This window comes from Papio anubis, chromosome 11 (genome assembly GCF_008728515.1).
Source record: "Papio anubis isolate 15944 chromosome 11, Panubis1.0, whole genome shotgun sequence".
In the NCBI taxonomy this organism is placed as follows: Eukaryota; Metazoa; Chordata; class Mammalia; order Primates; family Cercopithecidae; genus Papio; species Papio anubis.
Window position 1 is genome coordinate 71,577,261 of NC_044986.1, and position 13,834 is coordinate 71,591,094.

Consider the following 13,834-nt stretch of genomic DNA (forward strand, 5'->3'; position numbering starts at 1 on the left):
CCTGGAATAACTGGTTATACATATGGGGAAAAAAATAAATGTTGACCTTTATCTCACCTCGTACACAAAAATATACTAAAAATGGTGTATAGACATATAAAAATTAAAACTATAAAACTAGAAGAAAATATAGGATAAAACCATTGCAACTTTGGGATAGGTAAAAATTTCTTAGATTGAACACAAAAAGTAGAAAAATCGATAAATGGCACTTTATCAAAATTAGAAACTGAAGTTTTTCAAAAGAAACTGGCAGGAAAATGGAAAGGGAAGCCACAAACTGGGAGAAAATATTCACAACACTTACATCTTATGTATTATATACATACATACAAAGGACCTGTATCCAATATATGTAAGGAACTCTTACAACTTAATAAGACAACCCAATTAAACAATGGGTGTTACAGGTTGTGTTCCTCAGGAAGCATCTACAGATAAAGCTCAGGTGTGGGATATTTAGTAAGGGATGCCCTTGGTATTAAGGCTTTTGAGGAGGAGGGCAACAAAGCAGCACTGGGTGGAGGGAGATGTTGAGCAGTGATGCGGCCCAGGAACAGCCTTGGATGAATTCACAGCTTGCTCTGAAGCTGAATTGGACCTTCGGAATTACTCTGAGTTGGGCCCTGATGGTGCCTTTTTATTTCTGCATCACTCAGTAATGTGGGCCTGTATCACTGGATATGACCCATGCTAGGAAGGATATGTCTTGGCCAATGTGATTCTCTGCAGCTGAGGCAATCTCTGGAGGGAGTGATAGCTGAGTACTTTCCCAGAGCATTCTCAGTAGCTGGGACAATAGGTTTTTCACTGAAAGAGGGTCTGACAATATATTGCAGTGACCATTGTAATGGGCAGAAGATTCTAACAGAAACTGTACAAAAGAAGATGTATGAATGGCCATTAAGCACATGAAAACATGAACAACATCATTAGTCATCAAGGATATGCAAATTAAAATCACAATGAGATACTTCCATACACTCTCTCGAACGGCCAAAATTAAAAAGACTGACAATACCAAGTGCAACCGGAAGTGTAAAATGGCACAAGCACCTTGGAAAACACTTCGCCTGTTTCTTATAAAATAAACGCACACTTAACCATATGCCTAGCAGTTCCACTCCTAGATATTTACCCAAGAGAAATGAAAACATGTACACAAAAAAGACTTTTGCATGAATGTTCATATGAACTTTATTCATAGAGCCCCAAACTGTAAAGAACTCAGATGTCTATCAGCAGGTAAATGGATAAACAAATTTAGGTGTATTGATAAAATGAGACACTAAGTAGCATTAAACGGAATAAACTACTCACACATGCAACAACAACATGGATGAATCTCAAAAACATGTCAAGTGTAAGGTTAAGTCATAAAAGAGTACAGATTGTATGATTTCATATATGAAATTTTGTAACAGGCAAAACTAATCTGTCATGACAGCAGATGAGTGATGGCCTGGGTCTGAAAAGGGATGAGAATGCAGGAGAACATTTTGGGGTGAAGAGAGGGATTTATGTCTTAATTGTTAGGATTATTACATGGATGTATCATTTGCCCAAACTCTTTTTTTCTTTTGTTTTTTTTTTGAGATGGAGTCTCTCTCTGTCATCCAGGCTGGAGTGCAGTGGTGCATCTTGGTTTACTGCAACCTCCACCTCCTGGGTTCAAGAGATTCTTCTGCCTCAGCCTTCTGAGTAGCTGGGATTACAGCCACCACACTCAGCTAATTTTTGTATTTTTAATAGAGACAGGGTTTCACCATGTTGATCAGGCTGGTCTGCAACTCCTGAGCTCAAGTGATCTGCCCGTCTCGGCCTCCCAGAGTGCTGGGATTACAGGTGTGAGCCACTGTGCCCACCAGCCTGCCCAAACTTTAAAAGGTTGCGTTTTGTTGCAAGTAAATTGCACCTCAATGTAATTATACCTAAGTAAAGGTGATTTGTTTTTTAAAGTAAAACTTTTTATAATGGGGATTATGTTCATGAGGGATATTGATTGCACTTTCAATTTTCTGTTCTTATAATATCTTCATCTGATTTTGGTATCAGAATTATGCTGGCTTCATAAAATCAATTGAGAAATATTTCCTCCTCCTCTGTTTTCTGAAATAGATCATGTAAAATTGGCATTGTGTTCTTAAATATTTGAAATAATTCACCAGTAAAGTCATCCGGGACTGGGGTTCTTCTAGGGAGGTTTTAAATAATGAATCATTTTCTGTAGTAGATTTAGGATTATTCAGATTTTCTGTTTCTTCTTGGGTTGATTTTGTTAAGTTTGTCTATCAGTGAAGTCCATTTCTCTTCTCTGTTGTCTAATTTATTGGCATAAAGTTGTTAATAATATTTCCTATTATTTTAATGTCTTAATGGTCTGTAGTTATATCTCTACCTTACTTCCTGATATTGGTAATTTGCATTTTCTTTTTCTTAATCAGTCTAGTTAGGGGTTTCTAATAAAGTTAAACATATAGCCACATCTAATGACCCAGGTGTTCCACTCCTAGGTATTTAATCAAGAGAAATGAAAGCACATATTCTAAAAAATAAAGAATGTTCATAGCTATTTTTAAAATTTTAGCCCTAAACTTAGGACAAATGCTAATCAATTATAGAGAGAACAAATAAAATTTTATATATTTACAATAAAATACTACTCAGTGATAAAAATTAATGAATTGCTGATGGATACAACAATACATGTGAATGTCAAAAATATTTTGGAGAGTGGAAGAAGCCCTACACAAAAAAATCATAGTGTCTGAGTCCATTTAAATGAAGTTTTAGAACAGACTTAATCATCGTGGTGATAGAAATCCGATTTGTGAATGCTTAGGAAGGGAAGTGGAAAGGTATGGACTGGGAAGTAGCAGGAGAGAACTTTCTGGGTTATGGAGTGGTCTGTATTTTGATAGGGGTGTGGGTTACCAGTGTAGGCATTTATTCAAAGCTCATCAAACTGTACATTTCATTGCATGTAAAATATTCCTCAACTTGGTTGTATAACAATGGGAATGTAGTCAGTGCCACTTAACTGTATGCTTAAAGATGGTTAAAATGGTAAATTTTATGTTGTTTATATTTTGCCACAACTGAAAAAAAACCCTTTTTGTTTGTTATATTTGGGTTATTTTTTTTTTTTTTGAGACGAGTATTGCTGTGTTGCCCAGGCTGGAGTGCAGTGGCATGATCTTGGCTCACTGCAACCTCCACCTCCTGGGTTCAAACATTTCTGCCTCAGCCTCCCTAGTAGCTGGGATTACAGCCGTGTGCTACCACGCCTGGCTAATTTTTGTATTTTTAATAGAGATGGGGTTTTGCCGTGTTGGCCAGGCTGGTCTCAAACTCCTGACATCAAGTGATCTGCCTCCCAAAAAAGTGCTGGAGTTACAGGCATGAGCCACCGCTCCTGGCTGAAAAAACAAAACCAATCAAACAAAAAAAAAACAACAGGCCAGGCGGGGTGGCTCACACCTGTAATCCCAGCACTTTGGGAGGCCGAGACGGGCGGATCACGAGGTCAGGAGATCGAGACCATCCTGGCTAACACGGTGAAACCCCGTACCTACTAAAAAATACAAAAAAACTAGCCAGGCGAGGTGGCAGGCGCCTATAGTTCCAGCTACTCGGGAGGCTGAGGCAGGAGAATGGTGTGAACCTGGGAGGCAGAGCTTGCAGTGAGCCGAGATCTAGCCACCGCACTCCAGTCTGGGCGCCAGAGCGAGACTCCGTCTCAAAAAAAAAAAAAATAAACAACTGTAAATGGGAAGATATGAAGGTTCTAAATGCACAAACATTTAAAGTGTGTATTTCCCCCCATAACCATGTGCTGTTCTATTATTATTTATTTACCATTTATATGCTGAACAGTGTAATTTAGAAAGTGATAAGAAAGTACCAAGTATGAGAAATGTTACATTCTTATATTCAACAGATATTTATCAAACATCTACTGTGTGTATAGTTCTTTATTATATGTAGTAATTAAGATAAACCAAACAAGGATCTCCTTCCATGAGCTCACCATGTACTAAGCTATTTAAGATATGCAAAAATTTACCAATTTCACCAAAATAATGGGCTTTTTCTTCCTTCTTTCTACTGTTTACCCTTAGTAGGCTTCTGTAGACTTGTAAAGTTCCAGGAAATTAAGTTTAAAATCTTCGCCCTCGGAGGAAAGCCTATCACGCCTGGCATTTCTTCTCCTGGCCTTGCTGCAGCTTGTATTAGTATGCGGGGAGGGGCTTTGGTTTTGTGCAGTTCCCACACACCTTACAGTGAAGCTGTGGTGCCAGGGAGCAGAGTCTGTCTGAGATAATGCTCATGTAAGTGCCCAGGGTGGTGCCTGGCCTAAAGCATAAGGAGACTTAGAAACTCTACCACAAAGGGGGTCTAAGGATGAGTCTTCTTCTGCACAGAATTAACTCCAAAAAACAAGGTCAGAGCTCTTGACCTTCAGGTAGTAATTATCCACATAATCCTCTTTTCCTACTGCTTATGAATACTGCAATTGAAAGGGTCAGAGGTAGTCTGCAAGCAAGGAAAACAAAAGAAGTCAGGAGCATGGAAATTCTGCACACCAGATGGTTTGTGTGCCCAGAGGGCAATTGAGAATTAAGTGTAGTAATGGAATTACACTACTTTTATTGGTTCTGTGAGGACAAGCACTTGGAGTACCAATTATATTCTGCTTGGCATACTTTGGTTGCTGAGTAAATATTAGTAACTTATTGAATAGCACATAACATCTCAACTGCCATGTAAATCTCTGTGAGTGCAGGGAATTGTCAGAGGTGGTGGTGATAATATTATTGAGAAAGCGACTAGTGTGTGACTTTTCTAGCTTGTTAATAACCACTTACCTATGTCCCATCTCCTCATTCTACTTTCCTGTTTGGATCTAATTACATTCAATTGAGTTGCCTGTGTCTCCTGAGCAGTTAGAGCAGGTTTCTCTTGGCAGGATTGATAGTAAGAATGTCTACATTCAGTTCACAGTGTGCCTAGGCAGAGTTTTGTAGCACGATATCTAAATTAAAATGAATGCCTTGGGGCAACTGCAGAAGCTCCTAGCTACCTCTAGCTGATACGCAGCTCTACTGAGTATCAGCTGTTGCTTGTGTTTCTTGTAAATTGTTTTGATGCCTATCCTTTAATCTGTGCATTACTATTATGCTTCTAGCCTCACTTGGAAAACATTCCCAAGTCATAGAGATGAATTACAATATAGAATTTCTACCAACGGCAGTTCTTGCATTGTTTTCAGAATCTAGTGCCCAAGTTTTCCTATTCTGTTTTTCTTGCTGTCTTTAAGACAGAATTTCTATTTACATCCCTGTCAATTTTTGTATCCCTAAATAAATTATAGTCTTGAAGTTTGGCCCTGCTCCAGTCGAGTTTCCTGCAGCACTGAAGTTGGGAATCACTAGAGAGGCACTTTGTTAATTTTCTTTTTAAAAAGGAACGACTAAAGATTTGTGAAACTTGAATGTAAGTTGATTTTAAAATTCCATTTTTCTAAATCCAGAGTAGGGTTTATATTGCTAATATCATGATATACTTGCCAAAGAGAATAGTTTGTAAATCCTAAACAGACTTCCTGTAACCATGTGTTGAATTTCCAGCTGTGTTGAATCAGACTTTGGTCCCTCTTAAGAAGATAAATGCAATATCTGCCGTTTCTAATGGCAGAAGTGGAGGAGAGAAAGTCCCTGTCCAGATAAGACACTGAAGGCCCTGGGGCAAGCAATTGTTTCATGAATGTTCTCCCCCTCCCCGCCCACCCCCAAACAAATTTGTGGGCTTCATCTACCAGGAAAAAGAAAAAAAAAAAAAACCTCGAAAAACCAGAAAACACACACCACACAAATGAGATGCTATTGTTAAATGCAGTGTGCAGGATTAATTTGCTTCCTTCCAATGGAATCACTTTCCGTAATCAGCACTCTTATAAATGGCACACCTGCCTAATTAGAACAAGTTCTAGACTACAGGATACAGTGTGAGCATTTCAATTAACTCCACACAATTCAAAACTGTTGTGGCTGATGTTCTTAGAAAATCTTTCCTTCTCTTTTCTTACTCTGTTGTGGCTAAGCTTTATTATTTTATACTTCTGAGTCAGCCTTTGATCATGGGACTTTCCCACTGTGTGGTCATTTGATATCTTTTTTTGTTTCTAAATGATTTCTTTAAATGAAAAAAGAAGTGATGTATTTTAGGGATATATGTAGGGATGCTTTTGAATATTTTTATTTTATTAGATTTTCCTACTTCCTTTCTGTCACTTAAAATATGGAGCACCCTCATCGTGTGACAAGGAGGTAAAAATACAGCAGTCACATTCAAGATCTCCATACATTAACAATAATAAATCCTTTTGCCCAGAGTAATACAGATACTCAATCCACAGAGCCAGTGGGGATGATATAGTACTCCCTCACAGAACCAATTACCCACAGAGAAGTATAATGAGCAGGGGAGGTGATACAATAAAAATCTATATAGGGAGAGTAAAATTATGATGACAGTGTTGCCTGTGTAAAGTCTTATAGTAAGTATATCTCCAATTATCTTTTGGAAAAAAATTGTTTGGTGTCTACTTATGTCCAATTCATGATGAAATTGCAAGAATAGCCTTGGAATAAAACAAAAGGGGGCAGGAGTGTAGAGAAAAGGGTGATAGACCTGTCGTAAACAGAGTTCTATTGTACCCCAAAGGATGTGAAGTAGACCCAGGGCTGCTCTGAGGGAGTGCTGGGCATGAACCTCCCTGTGGAGGAATGGCTGTCCTGACCATAGTTACTGTTACTGCAGATGCAGATGGGAACAAAATAACGCTCTGGAAAAAAATAGGATGATTTAGATCATCACAGGAAATCCCTACTTTTGGAGTTAGTGAGTTTCTGAAGACCATATCTGAAGCAGATTGCTGTGAAGGAAAATCCTGAGTGTGCGTGATCTCTATCCTAATTAGGAGCGGGCTTGATCTGTTCCAACAGACATCAGTTGCGTAAGTGGGTTAAGTGGCAAGAAATAAAGTCTAGTTCTTTATTAGGTAAGTGTCAAATAGAGTTCTGAAGTAGCAAACAAAAAAACCTTAGTAACAACAGGAAGCAGTTTTCAACCTTTGTTGCAGTGCCATCAGTTGTGAAGTTTGTGGACAATAATTCATTACCAGTAATAAGGCACCAACATTTGTAAAATATTTTTTCTTTTAAAAATAGACTATAACAGGCCAGACATGGCGGCTCATTCCTGTAATTCCAACACCAGCTGAGGCAGGTGGATCACTTGAGCCCAGGCGTTCGAAACCAGCTTGGGCAACATGGTAAAACTTCATCTCTACCAAAAATAAAAAAAATTAGCCAGTCTCATAAGCTTGTCTCAAAATAAATATAGATTGAAATGAAAATTAAATTTAAAAAGACTAAACAGATACGTAGTCTTGTTACAATTTTGTTACCATTGCAGTATTCATTTTACTTGGCTTCCTTCTTTTTCTTTTTTCTTTTTTTTAAAAATTTTTAATTTTTGTTTCTTTTGAGACAGAATCTTGCTCTATTGCCCAGGCTGGAGTGCAGTGGCATGATCCTGGCTTGCTGCAACCTCCCCTTCCTGGGTTCAAGTGATTCTATTGCCTCAGCCTCCAGAGTAGCTGGGACTACAGGTGCGCACTACCATGCCCAGCTAATTTTTGTATTTTTTTTAGTAGAGACAGGGTTTCACCATGTTGAGGCTGGTCTAGAACTCCTGGCCCCAAGTGATCTACCTGCCTTGGACTCCCAAAGTGCTGGGATTATAGGCGTGAGCCACCACAACCAGCGACTCTTTTTTTTTTCTTTCTTTCTTTCTTTTCTTTTTTTTTTTTTAATAACCTTATATTCTTTCTAGAGATGGAAAGAAATGGTGGGACTGGGGATGGGGAGTGCCACTACAACTAGGTGCTGGCAACTGGTCATGCCCCAAATCTATCTTATATAGTGACTATTACTGACTACATAATCTATCTTATATAGTGACTATTACAGCCTATAGTGACTATTACTGAGCAAACCCTAATAGTTAATACTGGGCAGATAATTTTCCTCCTAACTGATTTTTAAATTTTGGTCCCGTCTTGTCAGTTTATGGCCAGGGAAATATACAGCAAACACAAATGTCATTTATTATGTGTGTCAGAGTAAAAAAAGGCTTCAGATTAAACAGTGGTGGAACCCACCTTGCCATTGATGGTTTCTTGACATGTAATGTTTGTGGTCATTGAGGATATATATGAAAATAAAAGACAGTTGACAATATTTTGGGACCTGTGAATTGGAGAAACCAGTTCCCAACTTCAGAGCAGTTTGTTCATTTGTTTATTCATTTATTCCCTAGATATACTTTGAAGCTGGGGCTACAGAAATGAACAGTGTCTGCCATCATGATGGAACTTATGGTTTAGTAAGGGAAACGGACAAATAAATGAGATGCAATATTTCAGTTAATGATGAGTGCAGTGAAGAAAAATAAAGCCAACGTGTGGAGCCGAGCACAGTGGCTCACACCTGTAATCCCAGCACTTTGGGAGGCCGAGGTGGGTGGATTGCTTGAGCTTAGGAGTTCGAGACAGCCTGGGAAATGTTGCGAGACCACCATCTCTATAAAAAGTTAAAAAATTAGCTGGGCATGGTAGCGCGCCACTATAGTCCCAGCTACTTGGGAGGCTGAGGCAGGAGGATCACTTGAGCCCCAGGAGATCAAGGCTGCAGTGAGCTTTGATCATGCCCCTGCTTTCCATCCTGGGTGACAAAGCGAGTGGTGTCTCCTTATTTTAAAAAAAAAAAAAAAAAGGGTATAGAGATTCTAGAGTGGTGCCAGTGGAGTACAGTTTCAGAGAGGATGGTCAGGGACAGCCTTTCTGCTGAGGTATATCAAGCTCCAAGTGAAAGGAGGGACAAACCATGGGGAAAGCCAGAGAGTGAAGGGCTTGGTGTCAGCAGGCTGGAGTTCCTCCATCTCACTAGTTAGGTGACGTTAGACAGGTGGCCTGTGGCATAGCATTCATATATGGGACTTGAGAAAAGCATTGTGATTTAAACAGTAAAGCATTACCTAAACTTCACATTTCAGTACAGTATAACAAAGGAGTACAAACTAAAGAGATATAGAAAAGTCTTTTTTTTTTTTTTTAAGATGGAGTTCCATTCTTGTTGCCCAGGCTGGAGTATAATGGTGCGGTCTCGGCTCACTGCGACCTCCTCCTTCCGGGTTCAAGCGATTCTTCTGCCTCAGCCTCCTGAGTAGCTGGGATTACAGACACCCAGCACCATGCCTGGCTAACTTTTTTTTTTTTTTTTTTTTTGTATTTTTAGTAGAGCCAAAGTTCCACCATGTTGGCCAGGCTGGTCTCGAACGTCCTGACCTCAGGTGATCTGCCCACCTCGGCCTCCCGAAGTGTGAGGATTACAAGCGTAAGCCACTGTGCCCAGCCAGTATTCATCTTTGTTTGCTTTTGTGGTATTATTCATTTAATATTTTATATTTGTTTATGCTTTTCTTTCTCTGATATCTTTTTCTTTTCATTTAGTTTGAGTTTTCCTTTTATTAAATAGTTGCAGGCCTTTTGGCTCTCAGTGGAGGCATTTTCTACTCTGTTCCTGTACTCCCTGATTAATTCATTCTTTAAAAAAATCCTCTAAGATTAATATTCATCATGGGGGCTCAGAAAATGAAAGTCTTTTATAGAGTAATTCTAAACTCCAGAATAATTCATTTGTTCTGATGTTTATTAAGGACTTGAAGTTGTTTGTTTGCTCTTTCTGTTTTTATAGCCAAATAAAATTTTGCAATACTCACAATATTTGAGTAGAACTTTGTAGTTTACAAAATACTTTCCACACTCACTCACATTTGAACTTTAACAACCCGAGAGCCAGACAACACAGACACTATTGTGCACTTTTACAGATGAGGAAACCTGAGGCTTAGAGAGCAGGGTTTAAATCTGGGTCTTTCTATGGTGCAAGTATGAACGTATGAATGAAAAATGCTGAACTGTTTTGTTTTTAACACTTGGGATTACTAAAATGGTGTATTTTTTTCAGCAGTCTCATGAAAGATGTAGATGACTTAAGAAGTATGGATCTATGGGGGATTATGGAGAGAGAGGGCTATATATCCCTGATCATTGTGAACAGATACCATGGAAATGGCTTACAAAACCCCTTTTTGTGTCATTGTCAGGAGGAGGATATGAGTCTAAATACTCCTGGCTCTGATTTAGTGCAGGAATTTTCATTTATTTTTGTCCAGTTACTTAGACTAAGGCTAACAAATATATAGTTTCCTTCTGGGCAGAAACAGAAGTATTCATAAAGTAAAATAAAGCTTCTCAGAAATGCATTGTCCTAGATTTAAAGAATATTTCCTTAGAAAAGGCTATCTTATTTTGAGATCAAAGGTCTTGAAGACTGTTAAAATTTCTAAGTATTATAGAATCAATAAAAAATTAGAACTGGGAAAGACCTTAGAGATTAACTCTAGAACCATTAAAATATTTGATCTGGATGGAATCTTTGAAGAGTCCCAGATCCCCAAATTGTGTGAGGTGAAATTGTATACTGTTGTGTCCTCAGCATCCTGATGGGGCCCATCCAGTCTCTCCATGGCCACTTGATTATAGGGGCCTCTTATTGCCTCAGGAATAATCCATTCCACAAATACCGTATGATTTCACTTATATGAGGTAGCTAGAATAGTCAAATGCATAGAGACAGAAAGTAGAATGGTGATTTCCTGGGGTTCGGGAAGAGAATATGGGAAATTATTGTTTAGTGGATACAGAGTTTCAGTTTTGCAAGTTGAAAAGAGTTCTGGAGATAGGTGGTGGTAATGGTTGCACAGTATTGTGAACTTAATGCCATTTGAACCACAATTAAAAAAATAAAAACTAAGTAAATGAAACAGAAAAAAAAAAAAAAAAAAAAAAAGAATCCATTCCATTGCTAGACAGCTCTGTTGGAAAGGCTCTCTGTGATAACCCATATTGGTGTAAGTTTGGTACTCCGGAACCACAAGAACGAATCTAACGCTTTCACCTGGATGAAGACACCCAGCGTGTCCACCCCAAACAGTCTCTTACTCTGACATTTTTTGAAGAGTATGGAAAAGTTGTTACAGAGAATATCACCCAATTTGGATTTGCCTGATTGTTTCTTTATGATTGGACTTAGGATAAGTGTTTCTGGCAATAATACTATATAGGCGGTGCTCAGTCCTTCAGGATAGGCACTTAGAAGGCACATGACGTCACTTTGTCCCATACTGGTTTAGCAAGTGTCCACCAGATTTCTCCATTGTAAAGGTACCTTCTGCCTATAGTAATTAATAAATAATCCATGGCATTTAGTGATTACCTTTTTAATAGTTTTTAAAACCATATGCCATTGGTCATGGGAGAAATTGTATGGAATAGATTACGAACACATTAGTCAAGAGTTATTGCCACTGATGGAAAGATAATTTTAGACATTTGTTATCCTGAGGAATGGAGGGGAGGTAGCGAAGTAAGAAATGGGCTTTCGTGAAGACAGACTTGTGTTTGAGTACAGCTCTACACAGCAGATCATGAGGTCAAGAGATTGAGACCATCCTGGCCAACATAGTGAAACCCCATCTCTACTAAAAATACAAAAATTAGCCGGGTGTAGTGGCACGCGCCTGTTGCTTAACTTCTTAGATACTCAATTTCTTTTCTAAAATGGAGATAATACTCATACCAGGCAAGATTGTTAAGACAATTAAATGAGACAGTACAGGAACAGCCTCTAGCCTAGCAGCTGCCCCAGGGCCATTGCATGGGAGACAAGGAGATCCTTCCAGAGCACAGTTTGCTGGATGTATTCATCTTTAGACTTATTCATGAGCATTCCTTCTTGGGATTAGTTTAAAATATTCAGGCTTGTTGATGGGAAAATGTGATCAACAGGTTAGGTGCCTTTGTGAAATTTCAAAGAAAGGAATTAAGAATTTGGAGATTTTTGGTATCATTTTCAAACATCTTAAATATGACTGACTTGTAGTAGATTTGTATAGAATCAAGTTTCCATTTACTCAGATCTTTTTCTGACTGGAATCCATTTTACTTTATTATAAAGGACTTTTTAAAAAACAGTTTATATGTAGTCTGATTGAGAACAGTGAATCATAATAATCCTGTGACCCATTTACTTGCGTTACTGTAAAAGTTTCATTTCGTACAAGTGACAATTTTTTAAAGTTAATTAGACTTGGCTACACTGAGGTTAGCAAAAAGTGCTTTGAATTATCAATAATTCAGCAGGGCAGACATTTCTATATAATGCAGTGGTTTTATAGAGTATTGTGAGATAGTTATCCTTAAAATAAATGGTTGTGAGCATACATCAGCATGGCGGGGTTCACTTGAATGTAGCATGAAGTGATAACATCTATGCTTTCTATTATTGGGCAGAGCGCGGGACATCAGTCTTTCTGGCCATGAACTACTAGCAACCTTTGTCCTTTGTGTTACCTTTAGTTAAAAAACGAAAAATGAACATGAATGCTGGCTGATGGCCATGTCTCTCTCACAGCTAAAAATTCATCTGGGAAAGAAAAATGGGATTGGAGATTTGGATTTGTTTCATTGCATGAATGATATGTGACATTCTGTAAATTATTTATCACTGCAAGGATGGCAGCAGTAGCTTGAACATTGTTATATCAAATGAAAGCAGGAATCCCATTAGTAAGAGGACCGGGTTTTAGCTCGAATCTATCAGGGGAATGTTGTCACTTTAAAGCCAGATTGTTCTTTTAATTGCTATTTAAAGGAACAAAAGTGTTCCCAAGGTACTGCAGTTGAGCAGTTGCAAGTAATAACTATGGGTCCATAATTATGCAGTGCTGATTATCTGGCATTTAAAAAACTGTGGCTAGAGTCAGTGACCAATTTGTTATAGCTTGTCTCTTCTGGTTTTTCTAGTACAGAATGTTTTATAATATACTTTTTAACTGGGGCTACAAAAATACATTTGCATAGCTACCTCAGAATGTAAAGCCTGTGCATGTTATAAGAACAAATTAAGCTGAAAGTAAAGGGAAGATAATGAATGCCCTTGTAAGATGAGATTAGCAGTCATATTAAACAATTTTGTAAATGCTTGGTCATGAGATGATTTTCTGTTTTTGATGACATGTTGTCACAAGGAACCAAGGCATTTGTCGGAATCATTATTACCATTGATTTTTTTTGTTCTTAACTAGCATATATTTCCTTCATGTATTCAGTTAGCAGATATATTTTGAGTGCCTACTATGCACCAGGAAATGCATTAGGCATTTGGGCTAGAGTGGCTGAACAAATGAAGTTTATTCTATGCTGATGTATATTTAGAGAGTTAGACCTAGCAAAATCTTGTTTTTAATTTACATTTAAAAACATTTGTGATTATGTTGGGTGTTCTTGCTCTGAATTTTTGATTCATGAGATTCAAATAGAGAGACATCATAGTAACATTCAGATGGCTAGCAGACAACACGTGTGAAGGCTTGGAATATGCGGTAAAATTATAGTTTTCGTAGTTTTGGCTGTTGAAAATAATGTGACCAGATCTGTAGGCACAGTCAGCTATTCCTATGGATGGGAATACTAGCATTGCTGATAGTAGTAAATAACAATGGAGATACTAAAATGTATGTAGATTTATACATTGTTAAAAGCAATTTTCATACGAGAGTTAAAGGGTGGTTGGGGACTAGACAAATGTTTTGTTGTTTCTTGTATAAAGTGGGAATGTCAGGCTGGGCGCCGTGGCTCACTCCT

General features: G+C 38.2%; 1 protein-coding gene across 12 annotated transcripts in view; it reads left to right on the top strand.

The window, feature by feature from the left end:
• Positions 1 to 13,834, top strand: part of KAT6B (lysine acetyltransferase 6B) — a 204,435-nt gene that overhangs the window by 123,672 nt on the left and 66,929 nt on the right. The window contains exon 1 of one of the 12 annotated variants that reach the window (XM_021943349.2): positions 3,707 to 5,496. The exons of the other annotated variants lie outside the window; for them this stretch is intronic. The gene's annotated coding sequence lies outside the window, so the exon portion shown is untranslated. Of the gene's footprint in view, positions 1 to 3,706; positions 5,497 to 13,834 lie in introns of those variants that run through there. 12 annotated transcript variants of the gene reach the window in all.